General features: G+C 38.8%; 1 protein-coding gene across 1 annotated transcript in view; it reads right to left on the bottom strand.

Annotated features, from left to right (window-relative positions):
* Nucleotides 1–21,643, bottom strand: part of LOC150081641 (LHFPL tetraspan subfamily member 2a protein-like) — a 74,263-nt gene extending 52,620 nt beyond the window's left edge. The window contains exon 1 of the mRNA XM_090379501.1: nucleotides 21,092–21,643. The gene's annotated coding sequence lies outside the window, so the exon portion shown is untranslated. The remainder of the gene's footprint in view (nucleotides 1–21,091) is intronic.
* Nucleotides 21,644–22,270: the final 627 nt, after the last annotated feature.

The following is a 22,270-nucleotide window of genomic DNA, read 5'->3' as shown; positions in this document are numbered from 1 at the left end:
AGAGAGAAAGTAAGAGCTGCTGTAGAGGAAAAGAAACTTGCATATCAGAAATGGCTGGGTTAAAGGAACGACGCATATAGGAACATTTATGTTGAAAAGAAGAAAATAGCCAATCGGTTGGTAGTAGAAGCAAAAAATGAATGGGAAAGGAAGTGCGCGACTATTAATAGCAAATTGGGCTTCAAACGATCAGCGGAATCGTGGAAGATCCTTAAAGACTTGAGAAAACAGAATAAACACAACACTGGTTTGTAATTAATACCTTTGAAAGGTTGGATGAAATACTATGAAGGCCTTTTAAAAGAAGACCGCGAAGAGTTCAAGATTGTGGAGGATTTCGGTGTGGAAGATTCGTGCTTAAAAGTTTCTGTTAGTGAAGTGGAACTCTTACTAAAGGAGGGAAGGAATGGCAAATAACCTGGACCTGGAGGAGTTTATATGGAAATTCTGAAATACAGAAGAAGAGGAGTGGCTGTTTTAATACAAAAACTGTTAAATAGTATAATGAGAGGAGAAGAAATGACAACAGGATATATTACATCAATTTATAAGAAGGGCGATCGGAAAAGCTGTTCAAATTACAGAGGAACATGCGTCCTGAGCCAGCTGTTAAAGATTCTTGGAAAATGGATCAGGAACCATTTAGAAGCCCGAATCGATGTGTCAGAAGAACAAAGTGGTTTTTCAGCCGGGTTTTTCTATTATATTTTATAGACCATATCTCAACAGAACGACAGATCCTTGAAAAATGTCAATCAAAAGGAAAAGAAATCTTTATGATTTTCATTGACATTGAAAAGGCATATGACAGTGTTCCAAGAAAACTCTTATGGGAAGACTGAAAGAGACAAATATTGGTGGACAACTGATTAACATTATTAAGACAATTTACAGGAATAATAGATGCAGAATTAAAGTGGGATCAGCTTTGTCACCTGAATTACATACTTCAAAAAGCTTATTACACGGCTGTTGCACGTCACCAACACTTTTCAAAATTTATATCGACATCTGCCTAAGATCCTGGTCAAAAATATGCAATAAAATGGGATTGCCGATCAATAAGAACACCTATATTCACAATGTACTTTTTGCAGACGATCAGGTGGCGATAGTACAAGACTTAAGAAGATGTAGACTATACATGTCGTAAATTATTCGAGGAATATAAATGATGGGATCTAAAAATCAATTTTAGCAAGACTGGAATGTTGTCTTCAGGACACATTCTAAATATTGAAGATTTTAAAATCAAACAAGTCGATAAATTTAAATATTTGGAATCAATCTTACAAAGTGAAGGATCATCCCAAGCAGAGATCAACAAGAGAATTGCAGACGGCAGAAAGTTATCGGCATGTTAAACTCTGTTCTGTGGAGCAAAAATATCCGAAATAAAACAACGAAACTTATATTTCAAACGATTGTACAAAGTCTTCTATTGTATGGAGCGGAAACCTGGACGTTGAATAGGCGAGCGGAAAACAAATTGCTCTCCACAGAAATGGATTTTTGGAGACGCTCAGCAAGAACTTCTAGAAAAGACAGAAAACGGAATGCAGACATAAGAGAGAAAATGGAAGTGAAAAAGAATATTATTGACACTATCAAAGAAAAGTGTTTAACGTTGTATGGATATGTAAAACGGAAGCAAGAAACCAGATATCTAGAGGCTATCCTGGAATGGATACCTCCTGGAAGAAGGAGAAGAGGAAGACCTAAGAGTACATGGATGAATGGAGTACATGACAGTCCCAGGTTTAACCGACCAAGACACCTTGAACCGTACTTTATGGCGGGGGAAATTTCCTACCAAAAAATAATTTGTAGGCTGAGGAAACCCATTGTAAATGGAAACACTCCTCTTGAAGAAGAAGTTTTTAAAATAGGAAATATCATTTGTAACCACTGTATTTTTAAGTCCAAAACAATTACAATTAACTGAATCTTCACCGAATAATGCTTTATGCCATCTATTTCCTAAAAGTTCCTCCAGGTAGAAACACGTATTTCCGCATCATTGCTCTGTAAGTAAGGAAATTTTGTAAGCATTTTTGTGTCGTACTTTAAAAAAAAAACAAAACAGTATTTACCGGCTATCCATAGACGATCTACGTAAATAAATGTTTAACACAATGTTTTAAATGCATATTTTATGCCTTTCTTGAACATCGTTGCTTCAAATAACTGCGCAATACTTTGGTATTAAGTCTTAAACCTTCAATGTCAATGCATGCGTAGCCGTGTCTCAAAGATCTCCGCTTACGAACAGCTCTCCCGAGGGAGACGGTGTACTTTTTGCATCTCGTGGAGATTTAATCCTCTTTCCGAAAGCCAAATCTGTCCGAACAGAAATGCACGACTACCGGCAAATCGCACATTACCACCGCATTCAGATTTCAATTTGTGCTTTGCGTTGTCATAACAACCATCATCTTTTCTCTTTTGTGTTTGCGTCCAAGTTCATCCGAACATCGTTTGATTTCTAGTGAGGTGTCAGAGAACTTCAAAACAAACTAACTAGGTTGTCGAGGCGAGAAAGGCTACAAAATAAATAACAAATATATCAAAATAAATAAATAAAATAAAGCTAGTCACTTGGCACACACTACGTTTCGTATTTTCAGTCGCAATACCGGTTTTCTGCTCTTGAAAGATTTTTTTCCTGAAAGATGCTTTACAAGTATATATAGATCCTAAGGCTTGCTGTGATCATTCTACTAATGAAAGCTAAGGCTACCACTTGGAAAACTAAAACGCGAAATGAACTGATTTCTAGGTCCCACTTATAAGACAAGTGCGTCGAATTTCAGCAGTTTGAACTTTCTGCGATAACCAAATCCTTTCCTGCACCTTCACTCTGAAGGAATTTAGTAATCCTTGATATATTCCCCCCCTGCAATGTCTAAAAATATGAATTATGCCTAATATACTGGAAATGACCATCAGGTGTACATCACGTCGACAGAAACGTAAGCTGGAGTCGACAAATGGCACACCACACATCGGAATGGTGGAGCCACTGTCACACTAGGTAATACTCAACTAGTATTGCCTAGTGTGATAGTGACTCATCACCGTTTGCAATGCCACTTTGTTGAATGGCAAGAAAAAACATATGCTGCGGAAAAACAATGTTTGATCTCCAGAACAAGGCTCCAGCATATGTCCATCTCTGTCATCAAGTATGGATCATGTATTTTGAGGGTGAAGTCATCATGGTGATTGTCCACCTGGATCATCTGGTAGTGTACAATCTTGCTGAATTTACTCTGTTGGCTGGCTATGACTGGAGTACTGCCGCGGATTAGCCGAGTAGTCAAAAACGAAAGTGAAGCAGCACACGCATTTCAGTGGATCAAACGTTAAATTAATCTTTATTGTACGTAAGGACATGATACAATGCACCCATCACAGCATGCTGCCAGGGGTTTCACTTGGACCGCGTGACGGAATATAAACAGCAATATTTTTAAGGACTTAGGCATAGTTTGTCCGGTATATGTCACATCTAAAAAGTTCATCGTCTTACATGTTCCTCCCCAACTTTTACTTCTTGCACATTAATTGCATCTTGAAAAATTTGAAAAAAAAAAAAAAAAAACATATTTGAGAAAAGTACTAATCCCCAAAAACGTCCTAATTGATTTCACAAATATAACGTGGTCGCACTTTTAATTTCAAAGATGTCCATTTTCATCTAAGCTCCACTTACTTTTCTGACAGAATTTAAGTTATCGGTTGCTTCAAACACATATGCAAATTATTCCCTCCATGATTCTTTCCTGCTGTGATATTCCGTTTTAGGAGTTTCCTAATGTGGAATCTCCTTTTCGCTCAAAGTGTCTTTACCCCTTTGTGCCAAATTAATCCGTTGCCTCCATCATCATCATCCGAAAGGCATACGAAACTACGAGCACCGGTCTCCATGACAACCAGATTATTTTCGCTTTCAAACGGCAGCAATGTCAGAAGCTAGCCACGCTTGTGTGGCCGGCCATCTTTTGTGCATTCCGTCCGCTAACTTCGGATCTCTTCACAAGTTACTTCCTTATCTCAGTATCAGAAAAGTTTGAGCAAAACCAACATTAAAAAGTCCTTCCACAGTATGGGATCATTACTTGTCATCGCCAACACCCGAATGTACACTAAAAGAGGGAGAACCCAAGAAGTAGCGCCTCCCCATTTCGCCTCTCATATTGACAACTACCACGCGCAATATTCTGTTCCTAAGCAGCACGCTTGGAATTTTTTTTTTTTTTTTTTCACTCTCTCTGCTTTTACTGAAAATATTTCTCCAATATTTCAAGAACCGCTGGCTTGAAAGCTTGTAGAGGCAACCGCTCGCAACAGTCAATAAAACCAGATGTTTCTGAAAAATCGCTTTTGATTTTCCCTGAAGGGAATCCTTCATATTACCTCCTACCATAATAACACCGAACAAATACGAGATGCTTCGTGGAATTTTATATCTTCTTTTAAGAAGAGACACGGCATTCTTTAAAAAACAATATAGACGCTTTCAAAACGTCTTCAAGTGGACGGTTCCTGCAGGGGATGGAGGAGGGAGGGAAAGAATTTTCACATAATGTCGACATCACCTCGGAGAAGCCCTTTTTTTTTGTTGTTGTTGAAAATTCACTAATATACGTGAGATACAAGAAACACATATTAAAAAGAATGTAGGGCGTTTATATTAGATTGCGCTGCAGAAGCTGTTGCTGATCGGGATAGATCCATCATGCTAGTTATCTTAGAGACAGTATTTGCTCCCTATCCTTTGTTCAGAGAGAGCACGCAATATGTTAGCCATTAATAATTAACTGCTCTTGACAGAGTGAGAGCCAAGCAGTGAAACATTTTAAGCACATTTACGCATACAACAGCAAAGCAACAACAATTTATTTATTGATTCTCATGCGCAACTCTTCGGGTTCACTCAGGTTCAGCTATAACAGCGACGAGATTATTAGTTATGCAAATTCTATAACGGTTTCCAGTTTCTAATTAATAATATAACAATATTTATATTTTTATAAATTAACTAAGGCTCTTTATAACCTATTTATAACGTTACGACAGGAAATAAATCGATGTATTAAGACGAAACAAAAAAGAAAGAACAAAACTGTACGTGCACGCATCAAAAACTGAATTAGTAATAATAGAAACATTCGGCAGATTATTATCAATAATAAATGAACAAATGACGTTCATACTGGATGTAGAAAGGCTCACTGTATTCTGTTAGAATTATTTCCCGGTTAATTTCCACGCATTCCACTATTTCCAGTTCTTTCTTGATAATTTTCATGTTTTACTCAATAAGTCTAAAAATCAGTAATGTTGTATAGACAGTTTAACCTCCAACGCAGATTATCTCTGTTGATATCAACTCTATAATAACAGTGTTGTATTCATACGCATTACGCACTGACTTGCTCGAGTCAATTTCCGTTGGTCGTTTGTAGGAACATTTAAATCAGAATGATCTGATTCCACTCTCACAAAATAATCCTGAATATGTGCTTGCAACAAGACTTTAAATAGGTCTTATAACGCACGACAGCTTGTAATAATTCACGCGTTATTTATTTATTTTTATCGTAACTAATGAATGACTATTAAAATGTCCGCTAAAATTATCCATTAATTATGCCCTGCGAAATGATTAATTGCTCTTTCAAACTTTTAAAGTTTCAAAAGACGCATGCACAACGAATACTAAATATAAGTGAAGGAAATAAGGCATGCCAATAAGTATGGTTAAGAAAAGAAAGTGGCAAGATTGACGAATGAGTAATATAATGGCCGCAGGCTCAGATATTTGGAAAAATGAAGACACAAAAGGTGCTTACGCATTTTCAATGCAAAATACAGTACGCATTTCCTGTACAATAATGTGTTTCCCCGCAAAGATTATTGTATGCTGTTTTCACTGTAACTCTTCACTCCACAGCATCCAACTGGAAACATCTTACAGAAGATTCGATATTTCAATAAGATTTATGAGAGTTCCTTTTCTGCTCCTACATTTTATGACTGATCGTGTACGTATGCGGTGGGCGGAGTAGCTGGGCCAGATAAAATACAACAAATTACGCACAACGAACATCTATCCATATATTATCGAATAACCAAAACAAAAATACGAAGACAGTAAACTACTGCCCATGCGCTTACATGATCCACATGCGCTGCTCCATGATAAAAACTTAATAAGAAAACCAGGCCTCTGATTTCTCTGGGGGAAATGTCTCGTTTACGATTTTGTGCATTCTCTCTCTCTCTCTCTCTCTCTCTCTCTCTCTCTCGAAAGAATCTGTAAAGGTACGGGAAAGAACATAGCTGGAATATCTGAAATCATCTAAGTACTCCAACCATTACCAACTGTACTATGAAAACAAGCAAGTTACGATGCGGCCACGGACTATTGGTCATCTACGTGTAGAGCACATTTAGAAAAAGACTTCGATTTGTTCTTTGCCATCCAAAGGCGAAAAGGAGGTAGTAATTACAAATCTCTTCCAGTCAATTTACAGCCAGAAACAATCTCCGATAATAGCGTCGCTAGAGAATTGCAGCTTTTATGGGTCTGTAGTTAATTGTGAAAAGATTGAGTTGAGATAAACCAACCTTGGAAGAAAACGATCGCAAACTATTCCCTATGTCTGTTTATTTTCTTATTTAAATGTCCAAAATGTGGGCAATGTTTTAGTTAATGGGAACGTTTGCCTTTAACGACGAAACTGCTGCCGAAAAATGAATAAACACTAGATTGTCTTTTGAGCAGTATTTTATGTCATCATAATCCATACAGCGATCCCTAAAGAAGCATCCTATTTCATTCTTAAGTTTCGACTAAGAGGGTACTTAAGTAAAATATAAACTCTCACATTCCATATGCATTTTACCTGCCATAAAACGAGTATTTAACGACGAATGCCTCCAATTTAAAGTTGAAGAACATTTTCCAAGCTTTCTATTTGCTTTCCAAAACTTTACTAGGATATTAATAATCCCCTCGATAAGATCGCACGACGGAAGCGAGTCCGGCCAGATAATTTCCGCACAGTAATTTTAGGAGACGTCTAGGACAAGACAAAGCCGCGAATAAACAGGTGCTCAATGTGCAATGGATAGAGAAAATAAAGGTGCGGCCGTAAGTTTAGAGACTTCACCTTCCCACGCTTCATCGCATAATGCCAGATGTGGAAAGATAAGCCGACGTTAGAGGAACACGGTTACTTAATTAGTAAGGAAGAAAAAAAGAGCTCAGATAACGGTATTTGCATTGTAATTTTGCTGCCTAAAACCCACGCGGAACAAGGGGAAGAGCCAGTTCGTAAAAATGGGGGGCGAGTTTGATAAGCGGATTTAACAGAAAATCTAAAAATATAAAATGCCACAGATACATTGCTTCTCAATAAAGACACGTTAAATACAACCGTCCTCCAGATTAAATTACAGATCCTCCCAACCCGTGCACAATTCGCATTTCTTTCAAAGCAGTGAACTTTATTCTTATGCTTGCAAGTGTCTTATTACATCGCCTTTAGACTTGAAATTAAATTAAAATGACATTTACGTAAATGCAAAGCGCTACCTTTACCAGATTTTACAATACATGGAAAATCTTGCGTATACGTCTTCTGAAATGATACGCCATATTTGTTTCGCACTTTACTCGAGGACACTTAAATTAGGTTCGCACAGACACACAAATAGGGTAAATGCTACACAACGTAGAGCAGCACACCTGACGTCTAGTTCGATAAAAAAAAACAAAAACAAAAAGTGGAAATTCGCAGTATTTTTTTAAAAATAATTCGACTTTGACGTTACTATTTGATGCGCCCCAAAGAGTGAATACAATAACATAATAGGCATATCAAAAACCAGTTGGATCCAGCGGGAACTAAAAGGGCATGGGTCTCTGAATCACGCGTCGTGAACGTCTGATTTATATTTAATAAAATCGGGGCAGGTCATGCTCGGTCTGCTTTATTGAGATAAACACAAACATATGCAGTAAATAAACGGTACACAGTCTAATATTTTCATGATGGAAAGTGCCAGTCCTAAACTCCGACTTACTTGAAGCCGCAGAGTAGTATTCAATTGGAGAGAGCCGATTAAGAATTTGATGGATGCACTTTTTTGAGCTGCGCAAATCAGCATCTAGTGACTGAACGAGATTCGACATTTGTTGTGGAAGAAATGGGTCGATGCAGTGCAGCCAATTTCAGGGGGGCAAGTTCTCACAGTTTTACGAGTGATGGTGTAGAAGGCAGATGTTCAAAATGTGGGGGGCAGAGAGGAGGTATTATCATATGTATTTTCTGCGACGAGTAGCCGGATTTCAACTGTTGAAGAAATGCAGTCAGACTTTGTTCAGAGACTTTGGTCATAGGATTTCCCAAGATAGAGAGAATAAGAAACATCATGCTATTTAGCAGTCACGGGCTTGAACAGAGGTCATTCAAAACACGTGTATTTATGCGCCTCGCGAATGACAACTCGGCGATGGCGTTCCTTAGTAGTACTGAAATGAGTAAAGTTTGAGGGTTCTGCATAACCTCATCACGGATCTATAAAGATGTTTGCGAGCTGGAAAGTTCCAAAATAAAGGTGAATCTCGAATTTGGAGACTGAAGACAATTCTAAAATGTTAGAGGCCGATGGAAAATAAAGTGTTAAAAGGAATGCCCAAAATATTTCTTTTCGATATTTAAAAAGATTTCTTTTTTCTTTTGCATTCAGCACTTCTCTAGTTCAAACTTTCGTCACAACCTCTTCAATGGCTTCATTTGCTGCCATTCCAACTCCATTTTCCTAACCCTTACACACTTCCCTTCCTTGGGCACGCTGACTACTGCATATCTCTCTGTTGGTCCAATTTTTGTCCCCTTTTCCACCTTATGTGCACCGCTGTACGGAAAATAAAAGTGTAGATAAAACTTCTTGCATCTGCCATAACTTGCGTCACAGTTTCTTCGTGCCCCGAGGTGGCAAAGGAGCCGGTGGAATGTCCGGGATGCTCTCTCATTAACAGCCAAGACCAATCACGAAAAATACACACGCGAGTGTACAACGTAAGTAATTATTTCCTGCTTCGGCAGTTACTTTGAACAATCCCATCTTATCCCTTCAAGAACACCTGCAGCAAGCAGTAGACACAGAGTCGGCTAACGATTTCGCCAGTCGACAGGTCGTCACGTGGGATTAACGTAATCTAACCTTCTCCACAAAGTAGCCAAGAGTGGCATTGATCCCATACACTCATTACGACTAAGATAAAAGCATTTAAGTGAGATCGATGAAAAGCTCCCTTCCTAAAATTCCTCACTGCATACCGTCGATGTCAACCATATCCGACCCTTCAGCCACCCTTCCGAGGAGCTAACTCCTGCCAGAGTGAACGTCAATAATTTCTCCCGTCCTGTCAAAACCCTCCATAATTAGGTTAACACTCACTTAATACAAGACAGAAATTTGACAGCTGGTGTAACTGCGAATTCATCGATGTTGCCTAGTACGCCGAAGAGACACAAAGCGCGTGCGCCTGCGTTTAAAATCATCACACCGTATTCAGTCGCATATATAGAGGTCTACGCATAAATAATTAAATCACGCCACTCGAAAGGATCTTGTAGGAATTTGCATCTGTCAAATAAGAAAACGTAACATAAGATCCTGTTACGCTGCAGCCAGCAGCAGACAAGCCAGTTGTATATTCGCTAAAGCGAGCATTGCCTTTCATGAATTGCATTTAATGCGCAGGTTTGCCTCGTAGAGCGGAACTCCTAGCAATTGTTTCTTTTTCTTTCTTTCTCTTTTTATCCGGGTGAAACGTTTTGCATGTCCACCCCTGATGGATCTGTGTCTGACTCCCGCATCACGAATACGGTGACGTATTGATTTGTTACCTGCCAAACAACCTTGATTAGTTTCTGTTCCGTCTGACTGCCTCACGACGGATGGAGATTGCTCCAAGTTTGTTGCCCGAATAAGGCCACTGCCCAGTACAAGCAGAAGAACACAGAACTGCGGTGTGTATGGGGAGGGGGGGGGACGATTTGCCTCCGATATCGCGTGCAGTCATCGTAACTAATGTTCGGCGCATTGGGAAGTCTATAAATGGTAGTTAAATAACTGTCTAATTGTATCTCTATATTTCCGAAAAATTCCACGTTCGTAGCGAAGGTGTTACGCTCCGTGAAAGAAGTTAAAGGTAAGCAGTCTAACAGAAACTGCTGACATGCGTTTTAGGCAAGCATTTTCCATATACATGACCAACATCTCTCTCTCTCGCGCGTTATAATTGCAAGCATCAGTACTCTTCTGCTCTACGAGGTGTGGCAATAATGTTCAGTTCAGCGGTAACGTTTATCTTTATGTCCTCAACATCCTGAAATTTCTTTCCTTTAAGTTTTCACCGTCCGATGATGCTAGATCGAGAGAGTAGAGTGGATGATTGGAGAGGAAATCAATGTCTGACAAATCCATGCTGACTGTTGTATACCTGCATTCCTGTCTAGATAATCCTGTATTATTTCTTTAACCACTGACTTCATTATTTTCCCTGAAACAGAAGTTAAGCTAACAAGTCTGTAATTACTGATCATACCCTTTGATTCCCCTTTGTGAATTGCGAATCGGTTTGCACATCTCCAGTCCATACGGACCTCCCCTAAGAAGGATGCTCTCATAATCATGGCGAAATGTTTGCTTACCCCTTTTGCTGCCTGCTTTCCTTAATATAACTGGATAGATCCCATCCACACCTGGTGTGGATGGGATTATCCAGTTAGTACCAATCTCACAAATCAATAAGAAGCATTGACAAAATCATCAAAACTTGATTGCGATGAGCAGATTGTTCCACATGAGTTCAAATTATTTTAGTTCATTAATTTGTGGATTGAAATAGTCCGAAACAGTACTGTTTAGCTTAATATCATGATTATCCCTCGAAGGCTATCCGGGGTATTGGTGTACCACATCACAAAACAAAGCATTTATTTTTATTATTTATTTATTTTTCATCCCAAACCAGTTGGGGACACTGGTTTGGGTATCAGCGAATGCGTTTGTGTTGATAGGTGCTTCTATTTAAAAAAAAAAAAAAAAAAAGTCTGTGGACAGTTATCCCTGGCTAACATTACTTGCCAGGGATAGCTGTGTACCCTTTTTTTTTAAGATATATTTCCTCTTAACTATCAACTTTCCAAAATTATAAACAGAATCGTGGAACTGGATAAGTCACAAGGACATCTACCAAATGGATCATTTATTCAGAAACAATTTCTTTCTTTTTTGCATAAAAAGTTCACTCGCTCACTTAAAAAATTCATTCGCTTGGATCAACACTTGGTCCAAACGTGAAAAGCAACATTTTGTTTTTACTCGTAAATATTTTTTCTTATCAGTGAATAATAAAGATTAAGAACCACAGAGAATTAAACTTTTATATCCCTCCCTTAATCTCGAAGTTTAGAATTGTTATTACAGAGGTGAAATGCGTGCAAATTACTTCTGGCATATGTTTTTATTTTTTTATAGCGGACGCAATTCCTTGGGAAATAACAAGCATTAACTAGCTTTGCTGTGGAAATTAAGCGCTGGGTGCCCGCAACTGTAATATTCCTAAATTAGTAGGGTTTTAAATTAGTGTTGCATCATTCTGAGCTCGTACATTTGTACGATGGAAAAAAATACAAGCAACTCTTCATCAGCTGATGAATTCCAAGATTAATGAACGTATTTATACTAAAATAAAGCAGTTTTACCACAAGCTATCTAACTTACGCGACCGTGTAAAGTGAAAACTTATTTGTCCTATATGAGTTCGTTCAGGGTCTTTATACTTTCTGGTGTTATTCTGCTCCAAAGCATCAATATACCAAAGAGTTTTTAGTTCTTTTTTGGCCCCCTATACCAACCCAAAACTAGGGCATTCTGTAAGGTGCAACAGAATGCCCTAGTTTACCATTGGAATATTTAGCATTTTTTTTATCTCACTTCGCTATTTATATCTACTGGTCTAATTCTTGGGTCCTCCGTCTTGCTATACAAAGAAACCAAAATACGAATACACGAACAGAACAGTCAGTAGATAATACAGCGAAATTTAAGCATTTTTGGTTAACAGTGAAGGTGTAAATTATAGGAAAATAATTTCGATCTCGTAAGCTTTTTATAATATTAAATAAAACTGGGCTTACTACAAGTACATGGTCACAAATTGAACAGTTTTGCTTCAAGTCTAATATATAAGTGACTGTTTTTAATGTTATTTATTAGCAAAACAATTCATTAATGGGGTATTGATCAATATCCTTTTAATAGCTGATGCGAAATTATTTAATTACTGTATACGGATTGTTAAAAAACACATCGCTTTCGAGAGCAACGTAAGAGAGAATTTACTGGCGATGTGTTCCAATACGTATCCTTAAGTAGCATAAACAGGCAGATAAGATAAAAACTAATCGCATGAAGGCGATGAAAAGTAGGTACACGCAGCAAGATCACCCTTTCAGGAAGAATGGACCTCTGAATCGACGAAGAAGATTATGTATTATCGATACGAAGTGCAAGCTGCATTTTCCAGTTTCTTCCCGGCAAAAAAATATTGCTAGTATGATTTATTGCCACCTAAATTCTGCCGCTGGCCCGGATATTATTAAAAGTTCTAGCGATAACAGATTGCAATATGGAAAAAAAAATGCCCGCTAATCCATTAAAATAAAAAAGAGGATGCAAAAATATACGTGATATCCTATTCTTACGCGTTGTTTGTTCTTTTTAAGTGCAAATTTCGAACCATAAAATGTTTACAGCATCGTGAATTTTTCCCCGAATGTGATAATATACATTCTTAGCTGCATGTATTTCTTCGTAAATCGCGAGTCCACCAAGAATCGATTTCCAGGATCTTTCTTTGCCCTTTTCAAAATTCATATTTTTACAAGTGCCAACGCTTTTGAATATTCTACTAAAAATTCCATAAATGTAGTTCTGAAGCAGTCTACTCTCGTAGAATTTTTAAGCCTTCAAAACAATTACACAAAACAACTTTCAAAAACTAAAAAAAACCCATTCTGTGATGCATTTATTTTCTTCTTTAAAAACTGAACAGAATAAATTATAGCATCGAACGAGGGGGGGGGGGTAGAATTCTGCAGGCGTATATATTCGTCGTTTTGCATTCCGGATCAATGCTCGTCTTTAGGTCCTAGAGGATGTGTACCGCCCACTGTTGTACTCTGGTTGATAATGTCTTTCTTTCTTGATCTAAAAGCAGCCATTAATGTTTGAATTTCATAGAGACGCCTTTCAGCTGAATTATACTTCCCGTTGTATACGCTACTGTAAATTATATGAAATTAAAAATCGTAATTCTATATAATTAAACCACTAAAGCAAAGAAATTTCCGCAGTGAAACTTTTGTGAGCGCAGAATGCTGATTACTTCCTTAGAGGGAGGAACATGAAAACTTCGTCTTGTTAAAGAATATTTACTAAAATATACAATGAAAAAATTTATTGCGATATCCCTCTACAAAGTTCGAATTACAGTACTGCATTCGTTTGTAATTCGCTATTTTCAAAATCTAACAATGATATATGAACTAGAAATCAGGGCGAATAAAATTAAAAAAATTAAAAAACTAATTAAAAATCTAATAAAAACATAACTTGTTTGCGCCAGACTTATTCGGGTGATGACCAAACATATATAAGGAAGGAAAACGAAATTGGTTGTTTTGGCCTTGTATGCACTATTAAGAAAGAAGGTCATTAAAGAAACTGTTGAACATGGCCCAACTTAGTTGAGTTGTCCAAACTTCTGGTTCATACTGTACAAAAACAAAATTTCACCGATCCTTGGATTTGACTTGCTAATAACACCCGGCCTTGAGACCGACTACCTCAAGACACTGAGGATTAAGTCCACGACTAGCGGACAGCTGGTCTCGAACCTCGCACACACCACTCAGTATAGCCTTGCGCTCTTGCTAACATGGCTACCGGGGACCCAGAAAGGCGATGTTTTTGTGAAAAGAGATTTAACCAGATAAACAGAGAACTGGTTAGTTCACTATTTTTCGATACAGTCACTAGTTCTCACTGTATCATAAGTTCAGTTATACCTCTGTCGTAAAACTTAGGAAAAATCCGTTTAACCAACTTTCCCGAATCTTCTAAAAATTTATTTAACTTTCTCAAACTGAATCGGTTTCCTGCCAGAGAAAACTGAAAAAATACAGTCGTGTGGAGAAGGCAGTGTGAAGCGTTACACCGAACTTTTGATCACACCAAAAACAGATTCGTTTCTTGGACATCAACTGTTTGGCTATAGTAGAGAGGATTTTTTTTAGCGTGTCAAGGTCATTCACTAACACCCGTCCCTTCTCATCAATAAATCGCTGTTCTAAGGAACGCATACGTGAGCAGTCCGTATCATGATTTGTGTGGGTGATAGGTATCCAGGATGACAGAGGTCGGATAACGTGTGACCTTCAATCAAGAAGTTCTCTCCACTGTACATGCAGCTCGCAAAAGTTCGCAGAAACTGCTGAGGAATTTCTGTGGGCTTAGTCCCTCTGGCATGAAGAAATCGGATAACTTCGCGCACTTTTTCAGTTATTGGCGTCTCAAACGAGGCCAGCTATTTTGGTCACCTAATGTTAAAGATGTACAGTGGCTTGCGACGAGAAGAAAATAAAATTTCCCTATATGTACCTCTTTATTCGTGCAACGTTTCATAATTGGGGAAGGCATAGTTTCTTCCCCAATGCATCTGCTAACTTACTTTTCAACCAGCCCTTGTATTTTAATTTAGTTAAACTTTAAAGTCTTTTTATATTATTTTTCAGCTCATGCTGTTTTTGGACTGAGTATAACGAAACTAAGGGATTATGCAGCAGATTGATGAGTAAGTGTGCATATTATGCTGAGATCCCAAAATGATAGCAGCCATTTTCACTTGAATGGACTGCAATATCGGATGGTGTAATATTACGAAAAAAAATAATGATAAAATACCGTCCATACTGTTTATATATTGCGCAATAGCGCAGAGAAATCGAGAGTCCTCCTTAAGAGGAAATATGGGAAACCGAAATGCGGGGTCTGAACGGCACCCTCTGTACCACTGATACTGTGCATACAACCCTACTGAGATACTGATGCCCTTCGACCAATGGCAAAATGGTTCGAGGTCTCAAACCAATATAAAATTTCTGGAATAAGGTCGAAAAGAGGATCATATACTGCCATCTCCTAGAGTCCATGCCCAGAAGAAGAAGAATCGCTGGTGTTTTGAAGGCAAACGTGCACAGAAGCCCTACTAGATGATGTAAAATGTTCAGAATAAATTACCCAAGAGAATACGTGCAATATGCAAAAACCGAAGAGGAACCACGTCTAAATACCAAGTGAATGACATTCCGCTTTTGTTACACTACTTCTGAAACACGCACTTCTTTGGGAAAATCATCAACGCTATATAAATTAACACCATGTTTTTAAAGAACAATTCAAGGTCTTGAAAACTACATCCTTCTTACTTATAAGGCCTTGAAAAGTGCTGGTTAATTGTTATAGACGCGTCAGCAACTCAGGCCATATTGCCTCTATATAATATGTCTGTAAATTGCGTGGGTTCTGTGGTCGATTAGGCTGTTTGCTGGACGAAAAACCATGCTACCCTCGCCTAAGACCGACTAACTCAGTCACTTTGAAAAAGATTTATAAATTCCTCGAGTCATTAACGGGATTCGAACTTTAACACCCGGTGTAGGGAGGACGGCGATTCTACCAACTGTGTACGAGGGCGTGAAAAGTGAAATGTACGCCATGTACGAGGGCGTAAAAAGTGCAATCTTTAGATTGTAAACGGCGCGTGTTTTTAAGCTTCTCTGCAATATTTATGTAGGTATTTGCGTAGGTTAGCGACAAGGAAATTCAGAATATTGTATTCTAATGTAGAACAGGAAGGGGTGGGGAATATATATAAGAGGTAAATACTGAGAAAACTCATATACCAGCTAATGAAGTCATCTAACCTCTCCGTCATCATCGAAAGAATTCAAACCCGTACCTTTCTAACGGAATGTTAAATGACAAATCCACTCAACCAGGAAGACCATCACAAAATATGTTATCAGCAACAGAGAACAGTAACACACGCTTCTTGATTAGACCGGGGTTCGAGCCGGTCACCGCCAAATACGGAGGATGCGGAAAGGTTAGGGAATGACCACCGCATATCCCCGGAGCAATATGGCCTTAGTTGCTAATGCTCCTAAAAACCAAATAACAACAACAACAACAACAATATTCTTTCTGATACTTTTTTTTATCAGCTATCGTAGTAAAATTTTAAACATTCTACTTCGCTAATAGTCTTGGAGAAGGTCGAGTTTCAGAATTATTACTATACTATCTTTCCTGACGTTTCCTCTACTTCTTTAGTCAAGAGCCTATACTATTAAGCATATAAGATGTACACTGTGCGGCCAATTTATTAGGTATGCCACGTCATCCAAGGAATCCATTCCTCCATCATCGTTACTTGTCCGTACGATATACAGGGTGATTCACTACCAGTGCGACAAAATTGCAGGAGGTGTAGGGGGCACAAAGACGAATCGGAATCACATAGCATTGCAGGGTCCGAATTGCCTTCTTCATGCGGTAGAGGACGTTGAACGGGAGGTCGCGTGAACAGCGATCCCGCTGGAAGTCAGCATTTGCGAACAGTTTCTGTTGAAGAAACCAAGTAGCAAAAGTCCTCCGGAGTGGATAATCCGCAGGCTCCAATGATTGAACGCGTTGTAGATGGTATGAACTCATTTGGTTTGTTGACAGTATCCTCCGTACAGTGGATTGGGAAATACCCAATCGTTGGCCTATCGCTCGAGTACTCGTACTCGGATTGCCTTCTGCGAGACGTAGGGAATTCTCCTCATTGTCTGGCGTCCTCGTCGTTCGCTCTCGATTCATTGTACCTCTCGTGAAACAACCAGCCTCACGTAACCTGTGCACACGTACGAAAATCGTATGATGAGGAGCACGCCTGTGCGGGAAACGTTCCTGGTACAAGAGCAGAGCGGCGCGCCCGTTACAGTCCGCAGCTCCATACGCGAGGTGCATGTCGGCCAGTTCAACGTTTGAATACTCGTTCATCCTACTGCCTCGGGAACCGGTTCGCAAATGCTGACTTCCAGCGGGATCGCTGTTTTCGCGACCTCCCGTTCAACGTCCTCTACCGCATGCCGAAGGCATTTCGGACCCTGCAATGCTATGTGATTCCGATTCGTCTTTGTGCCCCCTACACCTCCTGCAAGTTTGTCGCACTGGTAGTGAATCACCCGGTATACAACAGACACTTGAGGAACTCTGTGTGTGTGTGTGTGTGTGTGTGTGTGTGTGTGTGTGTGTGTGTGTGTGTGTGTGTGTGTGTGTGTGTGTGTGTTTTTATGAAAACTCCAAACACGAGAGGTATTAAAACCTATAGTACTTAGTACCGTGCTTGGGTTGGAGTTGAGAAGACAAAATAAGATATTTGTTGACATTAGACTTCAACTTCTGTAGACTGTAATTTTCAGGAAAGACAATATGAAGGTTGTTCCAGAAAACGGCAGTTGAATGAACAAACGAGGAAGATGAAAAGTTGGTTCTGTGAGTTTGAAGTTGGACAGTAAATGGATGTTGGCTGGTGGCGGCACGTGTTCGGACTGTTTTGAGAGAGAGAGAGAGAGAGAGAGAGAGAGAGAGAGAGCGGGAATTATAGAAGCCAATTCAGAAGAAAATGCCCATGTGTGCGCTTGCGCGTAACTCAGCGAGAGAATGGGACAACAGCACGACTATTAAGTGATTCTAAGAGCAGTATTACAGTTAGAACAGACATGTCAGTGCAAATATCACGAACACAGTCGTCCTGCTGGAGTATTCCCGCATAACAGTTTCTCGTGTGTATCGTGAATGCTCCAACATCCACCCAACGGCAATTTCGTGGCCGGACACATCTTAATGTGAGAGGCCGACCAAGAAAGAGTGTACCTAATTCTGCTCCTGTCAGACAAAGACAAGTATCTACAGGTACAGTGAGCATAGAAATGCTGACATTGAACATGCGAGGAGTGATAAGGTTCCTGGTCTAAAGAATCCCGGTTCCAGTTTCGATGGCAAATGTATGGTGACAACAGCGCAAATGAATTGAACCCATCGTGCATCAACGCTGCAAGCTGGTGGTGGTGGAAGTGTGCTGTTGCGGAGATTAAAAGAGCCCCTGATACCATGGATCATGTCTAAAAGCCACAGCATACTTGAATATCGTGGACAACCAAGTGAACCCCTTTGTGCTCCCAGTTTATCCACTCGGTAACGGTTACAAGGCACAAATCGTTCGGAAATGGTTCCAGGGGCATGAAAGTGATTTTACCATCCTTTATTTTCCACTCAATCACCAGATGTTAACCTGATTGACATTTGGGATGAGGTGGAACAAGCTGTTCGCAGCAGAGATCTGCCACCAGCATCCTTGTGGAATGCTTTCGGAACCTCTTGGAATTCGTGTCCATACAACTTGAGCCTTTTTTTTTTTTTTTTAGAGCTAAAGGAGGTGCAATTATGGTATTAAATTAATTTTCCCTACGCTACTATTGAATTAATGGCATAATTAGTATAATTAATGCAAAATAGATTAATTTTTTGAAAATTAACCACAATTTTATCGCATGGATAATGCAATTCAATACTTTGACTTAATTCCTAAACTTATTACAAAGGTAACGTTTCAGGATCCGTGTCGGATCCCTTCACCATAGCATACAGGACGACTAAAATGAGGGGAACAAAAGGGCAAATATAAATTTACATACCGGTACTAAACGATTTTCCAGATTAAAATTTACATTCTTAACATACAAAAACTAATCGCCATAGCGCCATTTCGAAATTATGTTAATGCAAAATAGCTTCTCACTAGTTGACTAATATGATATCCTAAATTTTATATTTCCAGTACGGTAACGAATGGGAATTTGAAGAAAGAAGTGCTTTTCCAGAGCAAGAGGAACTAAGTACAGTATACTGTTTAAATGAAGCTCATTTAATATACTAATCAATACTACAGAGCTTTGCATTTCGTTGTGTTCCGCATCTTCTAAAGAACTGCTATTAGTAAACGGAAATACAAATGGACGAAAGTTGCTGTATCAGTGTTCTTTACGAGCACAATATTCTACAAGTTATTCCGTGTTCAGTGAACGCGTTACGTCAGCCTCCATATACGAATCACGAGACCGTAAACACTAAATAATCCATCGCTAATTATGAGTGAGTCACTAATCTTGTTAACGAATAGCAGTAGACAGTCTCATGACCTTCTTACAAGTTTCCCTCTATGGTTGAAGGTTAGTAAATTAATTAATACAAAAAAATGATAATAATCTCAGTCCCTAATGTCACGTCGGCGAAACTGGACTGCTGCCAGAAAATTAGTAGATGTATTCTATCTGTCCTATGAACACACTCCTGATCACGTGGCAATTACACAAAACTGCCTTGGGGGATAGGTTTTATTTTTATTATTACTTAATACGAGTATGAATTTCTGGAAATATTTTTGCGCCTCATATTTGAATACGGGCGGTACACTTTTATCAGTTCTAAAAATTCCCTCAAGTTCTGGTGGCGGGTCCATTACAAACTCACGTTATCGAAAAGCGTTCCCACGTTTTTCGAAATACATCTATAATTCGAATATGCGAAAACACAACTCTCGAACTGGCGTGACTACAGCGATACCCATATTTAATCTGGGATAACTGCAACCCCTAAGTTCTGACGTCATAAAACCCAAAGCCGGATTTACTGAGAAACAGTTACCCATTATCTACAAGACCCAGGGTAGCGGGGGGCCTGGAACAATATGATTACTATTGTTCGAGCTCCCTCACTACCTTATTTTATGGATCTACATATACTCGAATGTGCGCCAGGGCCCAGATTTCCTAAACCGGCGTTGATGAGACCCTTCAATCAATACCTTTTAATCTTTAACTAATTATTCTATTGATTAGTGACAGTAGGTTCATGCTCTGTGGAGTTCAAGTATACACATGTGAAGATAAAAAGTTACCCATACTTTTTTTTTTTGTACTTCCACACGCAATTTCTTGGCAATTAATTAAGAATGTTTTAATTATGTAGCAGTGACTGACGACCAAAGAGCGCTTCCAGTAACGAGGAACATGTAGTGTTTTAACTCTTTATTACCTCCCCAAGTTTTCCTGCTTGACAGTTTGTCATTCAACACTGAAGTAATACCGTTATCCACTAGACGTCATTTCAGTAGCACACAGGTGCAGCCATCCTTTCCCCCTTTATTAAACAAAGTAATTTCTATAGGCTTTGAGTGTTGCATAATTATATTTTTTATCCCCAAATTGGATACGTTTGATCAATAAAAAGTGATAAAGTAGTTTTAAAATCGCACACTAAATAATTCAACGTGCAGCAAAAACCGTAAATTTACTGCTTTGCTAAACGCCTGATTATGATTCCTGAAAACTTATAAACAATTTGCAACTGACGAAATCCATATGTAGTCGACACTTGTAATTTGTAAGTCTAATTATCCTAAGCAATTTACATGAGTTAGCAGAGCGTTCAAACTTACTACAACTTGAAATCAAAATAACAAAGTTTCAAAATATCTCTATTTGAGACAAAATATACAAATACCACTTCCAAACCCAACTACCGTCCAAGTGTTATGACTACGTCAGAAGACTACTGCCGTGTAATCGCGTGTCTGTTGCACGCGAAAATATTATGAAATATAAAAATTGTCGAAAAGATAAATAACAGCCTATTACCGCTACTATTTACTAAAATATTATGCTAATAATAATAATAAATAAACAGCGCATGTATTTTTTCCAAAAGACAATCTATATGTATCAAAAATTAAATATTAAAAATAAATGGAATTCTAGCACTGAACTTTTCTACAGTTTAAGTACAGTGTAATTCAATGTTTTAATAACAGTAAAGATACCTGTAAACTTACCAGAAATTTTACCAAAACATCATCAAAGTACTTTCTTATGGAACACCAACTTTTCTCGCCACTTCCAGAACGAGAAATAAAATTTTAAGATTCATGACCGTTTCCGCAAACTGTAAAGTTCACGTAGCCACCGCTGATTCATATACAAGGTTTAGGATGTCCACAAGATGTCTTTGTATTCTGCAGTACAGACGTACATTGTCGAAAAGGGATTTATGGCATTCGTATTGTGTCAAAATGCAAGTATCCACTTACTGAACGACACTTCTTGCAGTTGGAGCGACGGGCGTCAATATGAACGGATGCAGTATACCTTATGCGCTCGTACAGACTGCTCGAGGAGCTAGGACGCTGTGATCGTAACGGTCGCCTACATATAGGCGCGCTCTTAGAAAAGAGTACTACCACTTGATGAAGAGGGAGGAATAGGGAGGAATAGACATCACTTCTGTGCCCGTGCACGTGGATTTCGGCTCCACGTGCGCAACGACAGGGAATGAGGGATGCTGATCTATTTAAATTTGATAGATGATCAGTCCCGCCCACTAAAATCAGTAGCATCAGGCACGCGTATTTATCCGTTGACAGCACGTGTGCAGCCACTATTCTTAGTCGACTAGCTGGAGAATGAGGTTCGTGCCGCGTGGGAGTGACTGATTGCTTCTTTTAGCGTTTGGCACATGACAGTATAAAAGGAAGTACAAATTCCATTTAGGTGAGGTAGTTCTTTCGCATGGAACTCGAAAGTGGCCATTTCTTGTCCTCAATGACTGCCGGAAGTTTAAAAAAAATGTGATTAACTTTTCAAGCGGAGCAGCCTGAGTTTCTATTAGAGGAAAACATTATTCAGAAAACTACGAATTGCAAATTTTTTCTCGATGGCATTCATTCTGCAATTGGTATTTCAATATGTTTCGTTATTTAATGTTGGTTCATTTAATTCCATGTGACCCATTAGCTCAGGAAATCATAATTTGGCCAACTCGTCTCTCTTCATCTGTTGCGTTTCCTTTCCTGTTACTTCACCAATTTTAACATATTTTCCCTTATATCTAAGTTATAGCGTTAACATAATTCAATTTCAGTTTACGGTTAATTATTACAGAATTACAGATGAACAGATTGGGACGTCGATTATTAAGTAACTGTTCCCAGTTACTTAAAGAACTGTTATTTTGA

This window comes from Mastigoproctus giganteus, chromosome 8 (genome assembly GCF_048544385.1).
Source record: "Mastigoproctus giganteus isolate SK-2022 chromosome 8, ASM4854438v1, whole genome shotgun sequence".
Lineage (NCBI taxonomy): Eukaryota > Metazoa > Arthropoda > Arachnida > Uropygi > Thelyphonidae > Mastigoproctus > Mastigoproctus giganteus.
The sequence above is the reverse complement of the archived record's forward strand: the minus strand, read 5'-3'. Positions and strand labels throughout refer to the sequence as shown.